This window comes from Ornithorhynchus anatinus, chromosome 13, assembly GCF_004115215.2.
Source record: "Ornithorhynchus anatinus isolate Pmale09 chromosome 13, mOrnAna1.pri.v4, whole genome shotgun sequence".
Lineage (NCBI taxonomy): Eukaryota > Metazoa > Chordata > Mammalia > Monotremata > Ornithorhynchidae > Ornithorhynchus > Ornithorhynchus anatinus.
In genome coordinates, this window is record NC_041740.1 from 7585879 (window position 1) to 7605883 (window position 20005).

General features: G+C 45.2%; 1 protein-coding gene and 1 long non-coding RNA gene across 2 annotated transcripts in view; one reads left to right on the forward strand and one right to left on the reverse strand.

The window, feature by feature from the left end:
• The window catches only part of PTPRN2 (protein tyrosine phosphatase receptor type N2), an 815057-nt gene that overhangs the window by 650715 nt on the left and 144337 nt on the right, over positions 1-20005 (reverse strand). The window lies entirely within an intron of this gene.
• Positions 13205-13738, forward strand: LOC120638771. Its single transcript, XR_005660709.1, has 2 exons — positions 13205-13421; positions 13499-13738. It is a non-coding gene; the product is annotated as an uncharacterized LOC120638771 (long non-coding RNA).

A 20005-nucleotide genomic window follows, 5' to 3' on the forward strand; every position in this document is an offset into this window, starting at 1 on the left:
CATTAAAAAAAAAACACCTCTGCTCCCACCTCATAACTTCAGTATCTGATCAACTTCTACAGAGCTCCAAGGTTCCACTGAACCCAACTGAATCCCCACCTCCCACCTAACACTCCAGAGAGCTGGAATTCATCATATTGCTCTGAATGGAGAATAGAGTGCAAAAACCATATCCACATTTCCCACTTGTAATAATTCCACAACCTAAACAATGTCCCAAGACATGATCCAGAAGGCTTCCACTGAACTAAGATTTCTCATCAAAACTATGTCTTGGGAGGATGATCCCAAGTAGACAGTCTCAACGTTCTGAAAAAGAGGAGGAAATCTGAAAGAGGAAATTCACAGCGTGACTATGGGTCAGAGCACTTTCTGAGGACAGAGATGAAGGGAGTTTGCTCAGAGGGTCTTCATACAGGTTCCTGTTCAGATGAAGATTTTTTGGCTTCTGTGCATTTGCCTTGGAACGGAAATTCTTACATGTAGTTTTATGTGAAGTTTCTTGTTTTTTCAAGGCAATTTCTCATGGTTTATTGGTGACTCTTCCAAATGGTGTAATTACTCTAATGGTTTTCATTATAATCTAATTACCCAATACTTGTAAAAATGGAATTATAATGTGTAACTGCATCACACTGCAATGAAGCTCTGACACTTAATGACAGAATAAAACTCCAGATTGCCTTCTGAAAATAGGTATCAAGTGATCCATGTTCACCTTTTTCTGACTTGTTCCTTTTCTTTCTCAAAATTAAAAATGAAAAAAATGATTACCCGCTACCAGTTTACAAGAAACAGTGGGGCAAGAACAAACATCTGAGACTCCTTCATGCAACCAGGCATCTGAACAAGAAGCCAAAGCATGGACATGTTCAAAATAAGTTTCTAGAAGCACAGCGTTTCACAGGGGCCATTCTGGACTTACAACCAATAACTTCTTGGCTTAGGTTAATCAGCCTGGGCCAGTTCCTCATCTGGAGAGTTCAAAAATGCATCTCCAGAATTAACCCTTTAGTCCTCACCTGGGAGGTGGTGACTCAACTCCCACAGAAGCATGGCCTATTGGAAAGAGCACAGACCTGGGAATCAAAGGACCTGGGTTCTAATTCCGGCTCTTTGGCATGCCTGCTGCGCGACCTTGGGCAAGTCACTTTACTTCCCTGTGCCTCAGTTTCCTCATCTGTAAAATGAGGATTCAGGACCTGTTCTCCCTCTCCTCTAGACTGTGAATCCCATGTGGTGCAGGGACTGTGTCCAACCTGTTTAGCCTATTCCAGTACTTAGTACAGTGCTTGACACATAGTGAGGATTAAACACCATTATTATTATTCAATAGTATTTATTCATTCAATAGTATTTATTGAGCACTTACTATGTGCAGAGTACTGTACTAAGCGCTTGGGATGAACAAGTTGGCAACAGATAGAGACAGTTCCTGCCGTTTGACGGGCTTACAGTCTAATCGTGGCTTACAGTCTTTATCGTCTTGGCTATGATGCCTACACACCAAAGATCTAGATTTGTGTGACACAGCCAAGCGTTTAGTAGAGTGCTCTACTAAACAGTAAACATTCAACCAATACCACTGATTGAAAGCAAGAGAGTTTGTAGGGATGGAAGATTGCCCGTTGGCTGAATCTTGAAAAAGAAAAGCCCAGGATGGAATGGGCTCATACCTGCTGTTCCTTGGTCACTTCATTCAATGGCACTGATTGATCACCTACTGAACATAAAACATCGGAGAGTTCCCACCAAGCAAGAGATAAAGTCCCTGACAAGGAGTTTACAATCTAATGGGGGAGATACAGACAAACACGTGAGAAGGATCGAGTATATAGCAGGAAGTGGTACAGATATACTGTATGGGATATATGGGATAAATAGCTGCAAAACTGAATACGCCAATAAAAATACCTATGTACAAAAGTGCTCAGGACACCGTAATAAAACACATAAGGGATAAGGTTGACTGATGGGTCGATGGGATTAGGATTCTGTGAATTAATTGGCAGAGGCAGAATTTGAGAGACCTTTGAAGATGTGGAGAGCCAGTAGACCTGGAGGGGAGAGGAAGCTTGTCACAGCAGTTGAAATGCAGGGACAAGTAAGGTGATTATTATTATTGCTACTATATAATAAGGGGATTATTATCATTTCAATAACAATTGTGGAGATGGTTAAGTGCTTACTAGGTACTGAGCACTACACTAAGTACTGGGGTAGATACAAGATCACTCTCCGATGTCACTCTCAGGGGTCCTGAGGAGGGGCTGCGGCAGATTTCCCACAGAATGGCTCGACTGTGGAATAGCTCCAAATTCAAGAGTTTAGAGAAACATATTTGTCAACAAATTCATTTCTAGAATGAGCTGAAGCTAGAAGGGGAGGTGGGAGATGGGTCCTGGGGGGAGCTTATCAAAAGCTTCGGACTCAGCACTAAAAATCTGAGATGATCCATTCAGAGGTGTGATAGGCCACCGTACATTTACCCAAGCAAAGAGAGATCAGGTTCGGGCGGGGAGAAGGAAGGCATAGAGAAGCATCATGGTCTGCTGAAAAGAACACAGGACAGCTAGTCAGAGGACCTGAATTCTAATCCTGGGTCTGCTACTTGTTTGCTGCATGACCTTGGGCAAGTCTCTTAAAATCTCTGTGCCCCATTTACCTTATCTGTAAAATGGGGAGTCAATGCCTGTTCTCCCTCTCAGACTGTGAATCCCATGGGAAACAAGGACAGGGTCCAACCTTAACACAGGGCTTGGCATATAGTAAGCACTCAAGAAATACCAGAGTGATGATGAACAATGTCCTGACACTTGAATTCCCACTGGCATCAGTGGTGGCTCAAATAAGGTTTCTGCAAAACCTGAAGTTCTTGAAGAACAAGATCCCCGGGTCAGTGCAGAAATGACCACCCTGCATCTCCATATGGAGAGACAGAACAAGCCTGGACACTGAATGTTTGGGGAGCAGAAGCCACTGGTCCTGTTCAGCTGCCACTGCAGGGGGATACCTACCTCTGGCTCCGTCTCTCAACTAGCAGTAGCCTCTCAGACTTACCCACCTTGCCACCAGCCTGGCCCCATGCTCCTAACAGGCCTTCTCCTTCCTGCAGCTATTTGGCTGTTCTCCCCACCTTGCAAATCATCACAAAGCCTTCACTCTCCCAGGCAGATTCTCAGGCAAATCAGTTTGTCACCCAAGGACAATCTCCCACCAAAAAGCCACTGTTATTAGGGCCTCGATTGCAATCTCCATGTTGTTCCCTTGAAAATGAGAATAAAAACATTTCCACATTAAGAAAGTTATAGATCGTCATTTTCTCCATAAGGACATTTATTTGCCCTGAGTAGACTCTGACTAGCTCTCATGCTCCCTGGGCATAATTCTGAAGGCAATTTGATGCATAAGAAAGAAATGAAACAAACAACAAAACTCCCAGGACCTAGGAGGAGACACTCATTCTTCTAGAGATGAAAAGTGTCAGCGTTCTTCAAGGGAAATTTCATTTTCTAGGTTTTGAATCCAAATGACCCCATTACACGAGTGTGTATCTGGATAACACCCCTGGCTTCCCATGCATTCTTGTAGGCATTCTACAAGGGTTATGTGAGGTGACTGCCTGATATTTGTGTGTGCTGTGACCCTTTCAAGGCTAATAATTTTGATATTCTCTTAACTTACTTTCCCCCATAATTCTAAATAGAAATACCAGATTGAAAAAAAAAGATTGCCATATCACTTTCGAGTCACAATCTAAATATCTTCCCCCACACTCCTTTCAAACATACAATTTGGACTTCCCCAAACTACAATCCATCCTCAAAGACACTGATGATGCTGTTTTCATGTCTTTCTTCCTTGACTGAACATGCTGACTTGTCACTTTGTGTTTGTTTACGAGGATGATTGCTTGCATTGTGCCACTCATCCTTCCTTCTGTGACCCCCAGGACTCATTGGGTCTGGAAGTAATCAGCGCTTGCTGACCAGGAACTCCATTTGAGTCAAACTGGAAGACTGGTGTCCAGTTACCGTCAATTTTGCCATAAGGGGTGTTTTCATTAAGCATTTTCTTGAGGCTGCCGTTGAGGAACTGGGGGGAGAAAGGAAGGGAAAGAAAATCGGGGAGAGGGAGCGAGAAAGAGGGCAGGAGGGAAGAAATATGTCACTTCCCTATCTGTAATTTATGAATGTCCATCCCCCACCTCTAGATTGTAAAAGTGGTTTTTTTTAAAAAAAAGGGTATTTGTTAAGCGCTTATTATATGCCAGACACTGTACTAGGCACTGGGGTAGATACAAGATAATGCGGTTGGACACCATCCCTCTCCCACATGGGGCTCATAGTTTAAGTCGGATTTAATACCCATTTTAGAGATGAGATACCTGAGGCACAGAGAAGTGAAGTGACTTGCTCAAGGTCACAAAGCACACAAGTGGCAGAGCCAGAATTAGAACTCGGGTCCTCTGACTCCCAGGCCTCTTTCCTCTTTCCACTAGGCCACGTTGCAGGGATTGTGTGGCAGGGACCGTGTCTACCAACTCTATTGTACTGTACTCTCCCAAGCATAGTACTCTGCACCGAGTGAGCACTCAATACATATCTCTGATTAAGGAAGGGAGAGAGGGAGCCCGGGGGGAGAGAGAGAGAGGGAAAAAAAAGAGGGGAAGGAAAATAGAGAGTGGAAAGCAGTGAGTTAGCGGAAGGGATAGGAAGGAAGAGAAAGAGTGAGTGTGAGGGAGGGAAAGGGGGGAGAGAAGCAATAAACCCTTAGGATGGGGGAGAGAGGGTCAAAACTCGGTCTGTCTTTATCTAGAATGTTAAGCCTCCGCAGCCACCGGGACCAGTGTTTGAGGTCTGTGAAAACACCCCTTAAAGGATTTGACAGACCAAAGCAAGCCCCAGCCTCACCCCTTCCACTCTTCCCGAGACGGCTTACCTCTTTGCACTGGGTAACAGGCCTTTAGATTGTAAATATGTTCCTTTCTTTACCTGAAAACTAATTACCGTCTCTAGGCAACTTCCTGCAGGAAATGAAATCTCTCTTGCATTTAAAAACGTTCATAAAAACAGCTTCTTAAGATGCCATATCTTCCTTCCCTTCCAGCCCTGGGGAGCTCTCCAACAAGCAGTTTGAATGTATTAAAGAGTCGTTTACCACAATGCAATATGCTTTCTCCAAAACTCTAACGGGCAAATTCATCTCTAGGAGTTTTAAAGCATGTGGGGACTACATGGAGCAATGAATTTGACAGTCAGGTTGTTGTGCAATTTAAAAAGTAAAAAGACACCTCTGTTTCCAACCATTTCTTTGGCAGTAAATGAACACTAATTGAATCTAATAGAGGCTCAGGTCAGCCCCTCCCCACCCCATCATAAATGTTACAAAAATTCTAGCCAGGCCCATCACAGTGGACCTGATCCTTTGGTGACCCACTGGGAGTAGAAAACATTCTCTAGGGGAGAGGAGTAAATTCCATTATCTGAGTGCCAGCCATATTAACAGTTTCTCCAAACCTAAGTTCCTTTGCAAATTCACCAAAATGAAAATTGACACCATTTTTTGGAAAGACTAGGCCTGCTTTATTAAGTGTTAAGATCTGCTGCCCGATTTTCTCTCAAACCTGATTTCCTTTCAGCTAAGAGCGCTAGTCCACATGCTGATACTCCTGGTGAGAACAAATGAGATTTCTCAAGAACTACACCAGTTTTGTATGATCATCATTTTCTGCACATTTCAGGCTTTCCCAATAATTTTACTGCTAAATATTAATCAGACACATCGCTCTACAGCTTAGTTGAAGAAACTAGTTCGCAACGGCAACAAAATACATCACCCCCAAAAATAAAAAATCAATGGAGTTCATATGATTACCAAAGTAAATTTCACCAAAAGCACTAACAGATTTAATATTATACAGGTTAAATTAAAAAAGTGACATTAACCAGCACATCCTTGATTTCAACCAAGGGGAAAGATGGGAAGTTGTTAAGCATCCTTACCCTTGGATGGCTCTTTGCCAATCATTGTAACATTTGGAAATATTTTTAGAGCTGCCTCCCCGATTAGAGAAAAATACTACTAATAATAATTATGGCATTTGTTAAGCACTTACTATGTGCCAAGCACTGTTTTAAGCACTGGGGTACTTTGAGCTGAGTTCCATATTAAGAGAAAATACAGACAGTTTCTGGTCCAGTGAATCCCTCTGAGCCTGCCTAAGCAATGAAGTCTTTCCTTCAGACTAGAGGCAAGGTGTCCGACTAAATAAATGGAGGGATGTGAAGTCTGGTCCAAGAAAAACGAGCTCAGAAGGCCTTCAAGGCTCTATGCTACTCTTGCCTAGAGATAGTTATTGAAACTTCACCCAGTTTTGATTAACACTGAGTTTTTCCTCCTCCTTGGGTGTTCTCAACTCTCATGTTGGTCTCTTTCCTTCCTGTCTCCATTCACCCTGTCTGGCTTTACTGCTATCAATCAATGGTACCGCTTGACCATCGGCTGAGTACAAGACATTGAATTAATGCTTGGGAGAGTACAACAGAAGCAAAATACACATCATTTGTCCCTCTCTCTGCCCTTATTCTGCTGTCCCTCCTGGTCCCTTTAGTTCCCCTTATCACTGCCCTTCCCATTGCTCTTGGTTGCTAAAATCCATCATCCCTCTCCATCTCTTCCACCTCTGCAGTCTCCCCATCTCATCTTCTTTCCATTTACCTGTCACTCTCTCCGTGTACTCTCTGTCATTTCTCTTCCTATCTATTTACATTTTTCCACTTAGCCTTTGTATAATGCTCTGCTCTTCTCCCTCTTTCTCTCCCTGTATTCCTCTTTGTGTCTAATACTTTCACTCTTCCCCTCCTTTCTCTCAAAGCCCCTTACCATCTCTCACACTCTCTTCCTCCTTCTTCCTTTTCTGTGTCCATCCTTGGTCTTTCAGTCAATGCAACCGGGCTGGAGCCACAGCCTAGCAGGCATGCGGAAGGAGAGAGCCTGGTGGCTGAGCCCCTCTTTATCCAGGCAGAGTCCAGCACCCTATTTATGCTCTAGCATCTTAGCAGGCAGGAGAGATAAGCCAGGGACCAGCCTCTGGTCCTGTTCCAGAGAGGTTTGGCAGGCTGAAGCTGGCTTATCCTGGTGGCCAGGTGGCAGCTCGATGAGTGAATGAGAGAGGTAATGTTGTTAGGTGCCCTCCCTTCCCGGATTCGGCCACAGTTCTGGGCCAGCTGCTGCTCTGGTTGGGGTGGAAGGCCAAGTGGGGAGTCCGGCTGCGGCGGTGCCAGTGAGCTGGCTGGTGGCAAGAAGGAGAATGTGGGAATTGCTCTGACTCCCAGAATCAGCTCAACATCAGGCTCTTTCAAAAGCAGGGTGGGCAGATAGGCAGAGGGACAAGGAAGGCAGGAGTTGGTCTTCACGGTCATTTTGGTCATAGCTTTTATCCTATGAGACCCTCCCCAAAAATCTGTGTAGTGGCAAAATAAATATGTACTCTTTATACAGTAAGTTTTCCTTTCTCTTCAAAATTGGGTGATTTTTTTTTTCCATCTCCCTCTATATCTGTCCTCAAATTCTTAAACTGAGATCCCGCTGTGGGCCAGGAAGAAGTATGAATTAACATCCAAGGATTCTTTCCAGCACTTGGTGCCGCATTTTACACATTACAAGCACTTCAAAGCTATTACTGACTTATTTTAATGGAATCTGATTCTTATGTGCTTTGTAGTTCTAGGAGATTTACTCTGTGCATCTGCCTCAGATTATTATCTGATTTTCCTCCTCGCCCTCTTCTATCCTTCCTATCCACATCAGTCCCAAGTTTGCTCTAGACTGTAAGCTCATTGTGGGTGGGGGATGTGTCTGTTTATTGTTGCAGTATACTCTCCCAAGTGCTTAGTATGGTGTTCCACACCCAGTAAGCCCTCAATAAATATGACTGAATTCATTAACTTTATCTAATCTTCAATTGAAATTGGATGGGCACATGCCCATTCCACACCTCTGGTTTTGTTTGTGGTACCAGGACAGCTTTCCCTCTGCGCCTCATCTTTCCTCTCCCAGTGATGCCCCATTCCTCCTCTCCCATAGACCCCCTGCTCATCACCATGGTCCTTAGCTAGTAACCGCTCATGCCCGTGACAGTATGGCCCAAAATACACTGCAGCAGAAGCCGCATTTGGAGTCACTGGGCCCTGCCTCCCACGGCTGGATCCCACAGCTCAGAAGCGGCGCTTCTGCTTTCAGATACCTCGAGAAGAACGCAAGGGCTGGCCACAGTAGGCAGGAGTCCCCACTGGAGACTTCCCTAAACAACTCTTTCGAGTGTCCCTTAGCACGCCCCTGTGTGACATAACCTATATGACACACATCTATTGCTTCAGTGGGCAGAGGACTAGCTGGTGTTACTGGGGGGGTCATCAGAGGATCCAGGGCTCTGAAAATATCACCGAGGCAATAAAGCACGTGGCGGCAACACGAATGAAAATGGTCGTAATGAGGATAAGAGAAAACTGTCCCGACAAAACATTTCCAAAAGCCCCAGCTTCCACCAGTGAGCAGACAAGCAGAGGGCTCTAAACAGCGGGCATCCCGGTACAGCAGCCGCCACCGCCGTGGTGCCGCCAGGCAGGTGGGAAGACCGGGGAAAGCCCTCCCCCACCGCCCCACCACCGGATGGGCCCGATGAGAGTCAGTATACCAATTCTCCCACACAACAGATGGTCTAGCTCTCCCTCGGAACCCAGCTTCACGGCAACTACTCAAATACCAAACGAGAGCTCACGCTTTTCCCGAACGGAACGTGGAGCATCATGGGCTACAGACGTGTGGACCGTCTCTGTTCCAGGAAATCTGTGGCTGCCCACGTGGTTTGTGGTGGATATGGGAAGAAGTAAATGTGCGTGGGCAGGTGGAAGATGGGGATTCCTTGCAAATGCAGATTAGAAGTGGGTCAGCCACCACCGCTCTAAACCCCTAGCCTCATCCTTGATCCTTTGGTTCCAGGGCATCCCGATATTTCTGCCCATGTCCTCCATTCTACACAGGCATCTAACTCCCCTAGGTCTCCCCCTTGTAGCCCTCTACACCCACCTCTTCCCTTCTCCTTTTCTGCTGACCATCACTGCATCTGCATACTCAAAAGGCAGAACTCTGAGATCGGAGGTGTGCCCTAAGAGGGGGCCGGGATATCACTGTTGCCACAACAGTGAATATTCCAGGCTGTGGGTGTGGTCACAGAAAGGAAGGATTCCCACCTGAGTAAGTGGCACTGGGGGGTGGGGGGGGGGGGGGGGTTAAGAATCTAACACAGGTGTTGGAACAGGGCTCAGTGCCCTGCCCCCAGAAACAATGCTGCCCTACACAGCTGAGTCTGAGGAGAGGGAGGGAGGAGAAAGGGGAAAACTGAGACTGTGAATGGGGACTCATTCATTCAATAGTATTTACTGAGCACTTACTATGTGCAGAGCACTGTACTAAGCGCTTGAAATGTACAATTCGGCAACAGATAGAGACAATCCCTGTCCAGTGCGGGCTCACAGTCTAATCGACTCATGAAGAGTCCTGAAAGCCCCAGCTTTTCTTTACCAACATTTCATCAACAACCCTCTAAACTGTAAGCTCCTTGGGAACGTGTTTACCAACTCTGTTGTGTTGTCCTCTTCCAACTGCTTAGTACAGTGCTCTGCACACTAAGTGCTCAACAAGCCTGATTGAATGATTAATCTCAAGGGTCTCTTGGTTGGCCCACATCTGGAGCCTGTTCACTCCTGGTGCCAAGACCAGATCAAGGGGAGAGGCAAAAGGGGGGAGGAGGAGGAGGGAGGGAGGGCATGAGTGCCACTGGCACCTCTCCTCTGCAAGGGGTGAGTTGGCATCTCCCAGGTCCATTAGCTTTGGGACCCATTAGCCAGGGAATAGGTGGTGGAGAGAGTAGCAGGCCCAGTCAGTTAACAAAGCAAAGGGGGAAAGTGTGGGTCGGCAGGGGTCCAGCAAATAGATGTCTTTAGGGGACCACTGCAACTCCCATCACAAGCATTTGTAGTACTCATTTGATTTACAAAGGTTAGATAGAGCAAGAAAATGCTACTAGATTAAAGAAGGAAAGAAGATGGTTTTTCATTTTGTAGCTCCATAATTTTTAATCTTCCTAAACAGGTTAAAAACCCACCTACTTGTGTTTTCTCATAAAACCTGTGCCTTGAAAACCTCCTTCTCCTTCTCTCGAGAAGCCTCCCGACTTAGCTGTCCCATTTGCCAAACAGTGAATCCATAAGGAACGGTGGAAGAGGCTCCGAAACCTTCAGTACAATAACACTTCCCCTCTCCTGCCACCATTTCTCTCTGCCTCGCCAACAAATACAGGAAGAGTCAGAAGTGGATCATCTGCTGTCACTGAAGATGGATTTTACCAACTCACCATTACCAGGCTAACAGGATCAAAAGCACAAGTTACTACTTCATCAGAACAGTTCTTGTACTCTGTAGACACTACATTCTTCTGCGGGCAAAAATCTCAAGTCACTTTGAAGAAATTCCAAGAATCTTATACCCAATATTTCAATCCGGGACACGCAGTCCCACCTTCTGCGGTTGAAGTATGATCCCTAATGAGATATACTTCCTTCTCTCTACTCTCCCTTTCTCTCCAGATACATTAAGATACACCACATATACAAACTCCACTGTCTCTAGGACAACATTCACATACATACACAGGGAAGAAGCACGGCAATCCTGGTTCGGCTGTATGACCTTGGGGCAGTCACTTCTCCGTGCCTCAGTTACCTCATCTGTAAAACGGGGATTAAGACTGTGAGCCCCAAGTGGGATATGGATTATGTCGAACCTCATTAGCTTGTTTCTACCCTAGAGCTCAGCACAGTCCCTGGCGCATGGTAAGTGCCTAACATATACCATGAAAATAGTAATAAAAAACCCTACCGCAAACATACACACATGCACACCCCACAAATGTGAACCACATTGACTCAAGGCGAGATTTAGGTTGGGTGACAAATTGCCCCATACAGAAGATAAAACTTCTCTTCAAAGGAATCTCTGTAACAAGGAGACCCTTATTGCATGGTGAATTAATTGCTCGGTCTTTCCCTCTGCTACGTTTGGTCTCCAAAGTGTCTGGTGGCACCTCAGACGGCCAGGAAACAAAAAAGCACTGTTGTTGTTTTCATTCATGCTTCCATAACTTTCAAGCCTAAGATTAAAAGTGTGAGGCAGTTTATCCACTTTTGAATTCTTGTCACTTCTGAATAGCTCCATAATTATTGCAGATAGGCAGATAAAGTTTATGCTCCATCTCCAACGCAATTACTTCGTTGTGTTCTCCGATCCAAAAGGTATTCCAAGAGGTTATCATGACAGGTTCTCATGTTCATTTCAATCAACCTCAACCTGAAAAATGTATTCAGCACTATCAATGCCAGCTGCTAAAATGTCATATGAAGCACAAAGATAATTACAGAAAGAAATGGGGCCTGGACCCCTCACGGCCCCTCATTGCTATCAATCAGGGAGATGTATATACGCACACGTTCATGGATGTCTTGTCCAATAGATTACATACACCCTAAAAGGGATGAAATGCTAACGAAAATGCTATCCATTTCTACCCTAATTCTTAATACTAACATCCTCATTTCCCCCCAAGATGATGACCGATTCTGACACAAATCTCCATTTCATCCACTATGATGAAATTTTTCATATTTGACCTTTGCATGAGAGTACCTCTTTGGTTGGTTTTATGTTTTCCAGAAAGCCTCTTCAGCCACTTTTGAAAGGCAAGAACAGACAAAAACCATGAACTGTTCCTGGAAGCAGAAACAGCATTTTGACAGGGCTACCATTTTGAAAGGGTTTGAAGGATAGCTTGAAGAGCCTGGAATAACCAACCTTCCCCAGATGTAAACTCACTCACTGCTCCAAACCCTCATGGGCACAGGAATGTGAAGGATGAGGATGAGAAGTGAGCAGAGAGGACAAACGAGAGAGAGGAGAAAAAGGACATGGAAAGGATAGCCACAGGAATCCAGCAAATGGCTCCTGTCAGAGTATAAGCCCCTTGAAGGGAGGGAAAGGGTCTGGTGCCTGGCATGGTTTTCCCTCCACTTAATTCAGTGCTTTGCACCCAGTGGGTGCTCAATAAATACCAGTTCTAACTTTAGACATTGATCTGGGAGTCTGGGTCCTTTCATTCCAAAGGCCAAGAAAGTGCCGGCTTGAAAGGGAAATCTTGTCAGAAAGACAAGAGACAGAACAGTCAGCTCCGTTTAGCCTTCAAAGAGGGCTGGAGAACTTCCAGTGCAGCTGGTCACAATGCCCTTGGCTCAGATGTGCACCCATTCTGCCAAGTGACCTAAGAGTGCTTCCTCATCCGAAGGCCTTCCCAAGGACTAACTTTCTTCCGGTGCCACGTGAATCCCTGGCTCCCAGACACTATCGTTAAACCTCTCCCACTGTGAAGGCTTGGTGTGTCAAAACGCTTAGAAGGGACCCCAACAGCATCAGTGGACATCAGATGGGTCTTTTCTGAGCCAGAAATAATAGACATGCATTATGATAATGTGTAGATTTTGTCACATAACTTAATGAGGTCAGAGAGAACCTACTATGGAAATCCACAGAACCTAGAGTGTATCCCTGAGAGGAGTCCTGACCCTCTCCCTTTCCTCCAGAACCATCACCGTCTCCTCCTGGGTCCCTGGGAACCCACAGAATTGCAGAGTCCTGTGGCAGGAACTGTGCTAGAGACTGGTTGTTCGAAATAAAAATATTGGACATAAAGGCTTCTGGGTCCACATCCATTCCAGGCAGGGGACACACCCACTGCAAACCAGACTGTCTGGTGTAAAAACATATTCATTCAATAGTATTTATTGTGCAGAGCACTGTATGAAGCGCTTGGAATGTACAATTCGGCAACAGATAGAGACGAACTCCGCCCAATAACCGGCTCACGGTCTAAACATGAAAAATCATCCTAGAAACCCCGTCTGGGTTCTCCAAGCTCTTACGTGTGTGAGGATTTGGGCCTTCCTGGGGGTACGTGGCATAATCAGAGTCGGGGGCCTAAAGCGGAGTTGCTACAAGACAGCCAGGGAAGCCAAGTCCAGAGCCCACCGCCCGGGGTTAGGCTCCAAGCAGGGGAGGCTTGGCTATCACCATGGCAACAGGCCAGGTGACAACGCCTCCATCCCAGGGTGGCTCAGGACGCGTCGTTCGAATCACGGCTAAGTCGAGGTCACTCTGGAATTGACACCGTGCTCCCCCTGCTGGAAGTCGTGCTGCCCACTGAGGCAGGGCGGTGGCTCAGGCATCTCCTGCTGCTCTCTCGGGCCCTGAGGAACACCTGGCAGGGGCCAGCATTCACCTCGTGTCCACACGGGGAGAGGCCCGTCGGCCGGGTAAGCGCTCCATCAGCCTGCAAAGATAGGCTACGATGAACTGGGGACCGGGATTCCCTAAACTTTTCGATCCGCAGGGAGCGGCGACAGATTCTGTCGGGCGGGGAAGCGCTGGACTTCACCACTCCATGACACTGGCCCCATCGGGCTCTGCTGAAAAAGGAGGGGTCGTGAGCTGATGTCTTCCACAGTAAGACTGCGGGGGAGGAAGCAGGATGGGGCGTGTGCATATTTTTTCTCTTTCCTGTCCAGAAAACTCTGCAACCCAGGACGCGGCGGTCACCATGAGCAAAATAAAGCAGGTCACGAAAACCAAATACGGCCCACTATATCCCTAGGGTGGCATTATTTAAAATGTTTAGCAACATGGAGAGGCAGCCAGATCAGAAGGAAAGTGCATGGATTTGCGAGTTAGGAGACCCAAATTCTAATCCCAACTCTGCCACTGGCCTATCATAGCCTTAAGCTGCCAGTCACCTAACCTTTTCGGCTCTTATTTCCCTCATCTCTAAAATGGGGATAAGATACCAAACTCCCAGTGGGCAGGGAACGGGGCAACCAACTCCATTGTAGTACGCTCTCCCAAGCACCTAGTACAGAGCTCTGCACAAAATAAACACTCAATAAATAACACTGATTGACTGCTCCCTCTCAGATTGTGAGCCCTGTAACACAGACTGCCTAATCAGATTATTTTGTATCGATACCAGGGCTTAGTACATAAAAAAACACTTGCTAAATGCCAGCATTATTATTACTTCTATTACTACTACTAGTAATAATAATAATAATGAAAACGGCAGCTACATTATTGTGAATACTCCACAGATAGGAAAAAGAAAGGCTAAAATGTCTACTAGGTCCTGGGGCCTCTCTGGTTATTGCGAGGAGCTACTGCTTTCAAAAGTTAAGCTAGCTCCTTGCGGGGAAGGAACGTGTCGACCGACTCTGTGGTATTGTACTCTCCCAAGCACTAAGTACAGGGCTCTGCGCACAGTAAGTGCCACTGATTAATCTGGGCTGCAGAGTGCTCAAGAATTAGAAAAAAAATCCAGGCAATTTCTAGCTACAGAATGATTAATTCGGTGCCATGTTAGCTATGACTTCATTCTTTAAGTCACACTGACATCTGGTGGCCTTTAATGTCAGAAAGGAAATAGTGGATATGATGATTTGGGGGCTCGATATAAACACCATGATGAGAAGCAATTCAATGTTAGCTGTCTCTTGAGAGAATTGCAACTACTCTAGTTTTCCTGGTTACCCACAACATTTGGCAATAAGGCAACTGACTGAAATCCCCTATATAGCCTGGATAAGAGTGATCGTTGCCTCTTCTAAATCAGAAGTACTTACAATGAAGAAGAATGCACTGTGGTAAATTTCAGCTAGTATCAGTCCTGGGCAAACAGAACGATGTTGACAAGTACTTCTGTATTGTAGTGCTTGATGAAACCAGTTTAAAACCCAATAGCCATGGCATCGACAAACATACAAAGATGCAGCATGGCCTAGTGGAAAGAGCATGGGCCTGGGAGTCAGAAGACCCGGATTCTAATGCCGGCTCTGCCACTTGTCTGCTGCGTGACCTTGGGCAAGTCACTTGACTTTTCTGTGCCTCAGTTGCCTCATCTGTAAAATGCTGATTAAGAGTGTGAGCCCTATGTGGGACAGGGACTGTGTCCAACCTGATTATCGTCTATTTACTGCAGCACTTAGTCCAGTGCCTGATACACAGGAAATGCTTAAATACTTTAAAAAAAGTAATAGTAATAATAAAAATGACGGTATTTAAGCACTATGTGCCAAGCACTGTTCTAAGCACTGAGGCAGATACAAGGTACTCAGGTTGTCCCACGTAACGCTCACAGTCTTAATCCCCATTTTGTAGATGAGGGAACTGAGGTACAGAGAAGTTAAGTGATTTACCCAAGGTCACACAGTAGACAAGTGGCAAATCCAGGATTAGAACCCATGACCTCTGACTCCCAAGCCCAGGCTCTTTCCACTAAGCCTCACTGCTTCCTACTCCATTAACGCCACTGCCTCTGCCACCCATTCATTCTTTACTCTCCATGTTTATGGTAAAAAAATAAATGAATGGAACCCGACCCCTTCTAAATGTCATGTCTTGAGTCCTAAATGGCTCACTGCCATCAAGACAGGAAGGGCTCTGTTGAATGGTAGTTTTGTCAGGTTCCTGAGACAAGGAGACAGAAGTGAAAACAGGGCCGCGGCCCCGTACCGAGAGGACAAGGGACAGGATGTGGGTGTGGACAGTGCAGCTGGGGCTGCCCGTTGGTCCTGCAAAGACCCTTTCAGCCACACACGCACCACAGGTGAATACTCAAAGGTGATGCTACTGAAGGGGAGGCCTCCAGAGGACAGACTGGGGGGGGGGGGGGGGGATCTAACATTTTGGAGTTTCTACTCCTTAGCAAGTGTTGCCTTCCTGCTTCTCTGATTGGCCACCAGAGATGTTCACAAGGTAAGGCAATTTCTCGCTATAAAAACTCTACTTGGGGTTAAAAGGAGGCTAGATTGGGTTAACTGGGTGATCACCTTAATTTGGAGATTATCTTGCTCTAAACCCTATTTCTCAGGTTTTCCCCCAAGCAAAGTTCTCAGACTACCACACGGCATTTTAGGAGAAGCAATGTGGCCCTGATAGAGCCCGGGCCTGGGAGTCGGAAGGACTGGGAGTCTAATCCCCGCTCTGCCGCTAGTCTTCTGTGCGGTCATGGGCAAGCTGCTTCACTTCTCTGTGCTTCAGTTACTTCATCTGTAAAATGGGGATTAAGATGCTAGTACCCTGTGGGATACAGTATAACCTGACAACCTGGTACCTACCCCAGTGCTTAGTACAGTGCCTGGAACATAGTAAGTGCTTTACAAATACCATTAAAAAACAAACAAAACTAAACATCTGCTATCTGTAATCATCAAATCCTCATCATGAGCCTCCCAGAATTAAACCACCATGGCATTAAGTAATACCTGGGAAACCTTCGCCTTGGGTTGGAATCTTTTACCATTTGTGTTTCCAATTAAATCCTGATTTCAAGATAATGCTACAAAGTTTGCCTTCAATTAAACACCTCTTTGCCTCCTCAACCTATGAAGTACTTTGACTAATTTAGAGTGATTAAAGTCTATTTTAATTCAGCATCTGATAAAGGCAGGAGGTGCTATCCCAGATAAGAACAAATTCCTAATGTGCCTTTTGCTAAAGAGGACATCAGAGATAACACAGACTTAAGTATTCACATATGTACATTTAAAAAATCAAATTCAAAAGATCATTTATATTCACATTATAATTTGAGAAGCAGTGTTCCCTAAGGGATAGAGCACAGGCCTGGGAGTTAGAAGGTCATGGGTTCTAATCCCAGCTCCCCCACCTGTCTGCTGTGACCTGGGGCAAGTCACTTCACTTCTCTGGGCCTCAGTTCTCTCATCTGTAAAATGGGGATTAAGACTGTGAGCCCTATGTGGGAAAGAGACTGGGTCCAACCCAATTAACCTTGAATCTACTCTGGCGCTTAGATCAGTGCCTGGCACATAGTAAACCCTTAACAAATACCATAATTACTATCAAGTAATTGTAATGTGCTTTTCATATTATACAATACAATACACAATAATACAATATTATTATTTCATCTGTCACAGTGCTGAGCCCTAGGACAGGGACTCTGTTCCTTCTCATTATACTCTGTTTAGTCCAGAGCATGGCATATAATAAACACATATATTGTTATTAGTATTATTATTATTGTTAGGTGATTCCAGTCCCTGGATTACATATTCCAGTTCTCCAAAATCCCAAGCATGTTCAGAAACACAAATTCAAACACTAAGGGCAAATGAGGACCAAGTAACAGCTAGAATTAGAACTTCAAGATAGGCTTCAAACAATTTGGGTTTGTACCATGCTATGAAGCTGACGTGGTCCTAGCTCGTGGCTTAGGGAAAGAGCATGGGTTTGAGAGTCAGAGGACATGGGTTCTAATCCCGCATCTGCCACTTGCCTGCTGAGTGACCTTGGCAAGCCACTTAACTTCACTGGGCCTCAGTTATCTCATCTGTAAAATGGGAATTAAGACTGTGGGACAACCTGATTACTTTTTATAATAATAATAATGTTGGTATTTGTTAAGCACTTACTATGTGCGGAACACTGTTCTAAGCACTGGAGTAGATACAGGGTAATCAGGTTGTCCTACATGAGGTTCACAGTCTTAATCCCCATTTTACAGATGAGGTAGCTGAGGCACAGAGAAGTTAAGTGACTTACCCACAGTCACACAGCTGACAAGTGGCAGAGCCGGGATTCGTACCCATGACCTCTGACTCCCAAGCCCGTGCTCTTTCCACTGAGCCACGCTGCTTCCCGTCTACCCCACGCTGCTTCCCGTCTACCCCGGATCTTAGAACAATGCTTGGCACATAGTAAGCACTTAACAAATACCATAATTATTAATATTATTATTATGATGGGCACTAAATCCTATGACCCTATCCACTGCATTTTCAAGTTTTGAAACAATTACCAACAGGAACAGGTTCACTCATCAAATAAATCTTCATCTGGAATATCTGCTACAGAGTCTGACGCTCAATTTGGAGTCTAACAGAGGAAAATACGAAACGTGATTATATCTCTGATCCTAAAAGCAGATGAAAAGCAGTTGCTTGCACCTTGTCTGTGACCTTGCTTTCTAAAGTTTTCCAAAAACTTGAAAAGTCTGGAATATGCTTAAACAGCTTCCACCCATCCCCAGGGGGATTTTTAATCCACGTGTGTAGCACTTACTCATCACATCACCATAGGGCTGTGGGAATTCCATTTGCATTACAAAGGGTTTCTGTATTTGATCTGTTTCTTCAATCAGTGCAGGAAATTTGCCTTCAGAATCAACCAGACATGTGTTCAGACATTGGTCCTGATCAGTAGTTTGAGGGGCTGGGGGAGCCAGCCACCTCTCCTCATCCCTGTGCCAGTCTCTTCCTGACCAGACTGTGAGAGGCCATCTTCAATGAGGCCTTTCCCTTCACTCATCACATAGACAATTCCCTCCTATCCCTGGCCTCTATTTATACACACCCGTCTCACCCTAACCGACAACCCAGGAAAGAATTTCCCACCTTGTCTGACATTAGGTCCCACAAGTATATAAATGTTTGCCAGAATCAGCACACATTTACACTATATGTGACTTTCTAGGTGGCAATTCTGTCAGCCTCATAACCAAATTGTGAGGCACAACCTTTTGTTTTGTTTTTGCCTGGCTTCATGCAGAGAAATAAAGAACAGAGCAACCATTACAGTCAAGATGGCTGACCAAGAACTAAATTAACTGAAATGGGAAGCAAAAATTGCTCTATTCACAAATAAGGCAATTAGTGTCACGGTTAGGGAGATAAAAAAGATTCACACTCCAAACAGCATATTCACTGCTCTTAACTGACCCCCTTCTTCCCAGAGCCCCCAAAGACTGTTCTCAAACCTGAACCTGCCTTCTCCTTGGAAGCTCCTATCCTCCTTGACCTATGCTTGTAAGACACAGATTAAAGGCCATTTGATACCAGGACAAGGTCATTCATTCTCTAGGGCCTCTTATACAGACATTAGACACACTTGGGCACAACCGGGAGGTGGGGGACTCTGGCTGATGAAGATTTCGGAAGGAGGGAGGAAGGAGTTAAGTAAGAGGACCCAGGACTCTCAGATGCTTAGGAGTTTTTCCTCTCAAAAAACAAGGAAAACTTATTTTGAAAGGTTCACTAATGCCTCCAGTTTGGATCTGAGATCTGTTTCATAGAATTCAACTTCTACAGCAAGTTCCTCTTTGCAGTTGATTTTCCATCGGTATGTGCCTGTTGTTTTTCCTCTGGATTTCAATGAAATCAGGTCTTTTGAATTCCTAATTTCTTATTCTGCTCATCTCACTGCTCATCTGATACTGCTTGAATGTGTTGCATCTACACCTGACTAAACAGAATCCTGATCACCTGGCCTAGGAGGGGAACATTTATTATGGCACCTGTGTTTTTCAACACTTTTAGAGCAAAGAAACCCGAAACTCAGATCTTCATCTACAAATCAAGAGCCATGGCAATAGTTAGGCAAAAGCAAAATGAGTCAGGCTACTAAAAGATCAAACATATATTTTCCAGAGACAGTAGCTAGCCTATTCACGGCTTCCTCCTTTTAATCAATTTCTTTCCACTCTTGTATCATCCTGTCACCAAAGATACAAAAGGGGACTCCATCTTCTGACAGTATTCAATACTGCATCATGAAGTGTGGTTAATGTTAATTCAGCTGAGATCTTGGAAAGAATATTTACAAAAGCCAGGTCCCCAACTAAGCTCTCTTTTCTCCTAACCCCTCTCTCTTCTGTACTGCCTAGGCACTTAGATCTGTACTCTTAAAGCACTGGCTATTCACCCCACCCTCAGCCCCACAGCATTTACTTTCAAAGCCATAATTTATTTTAATGTCTGCCTCCTCCAGTAGACTGTAAGATCCTTGTGGGCTGGGAACATATCTCCCAACTCTGTTATACCAAACCCCCCAA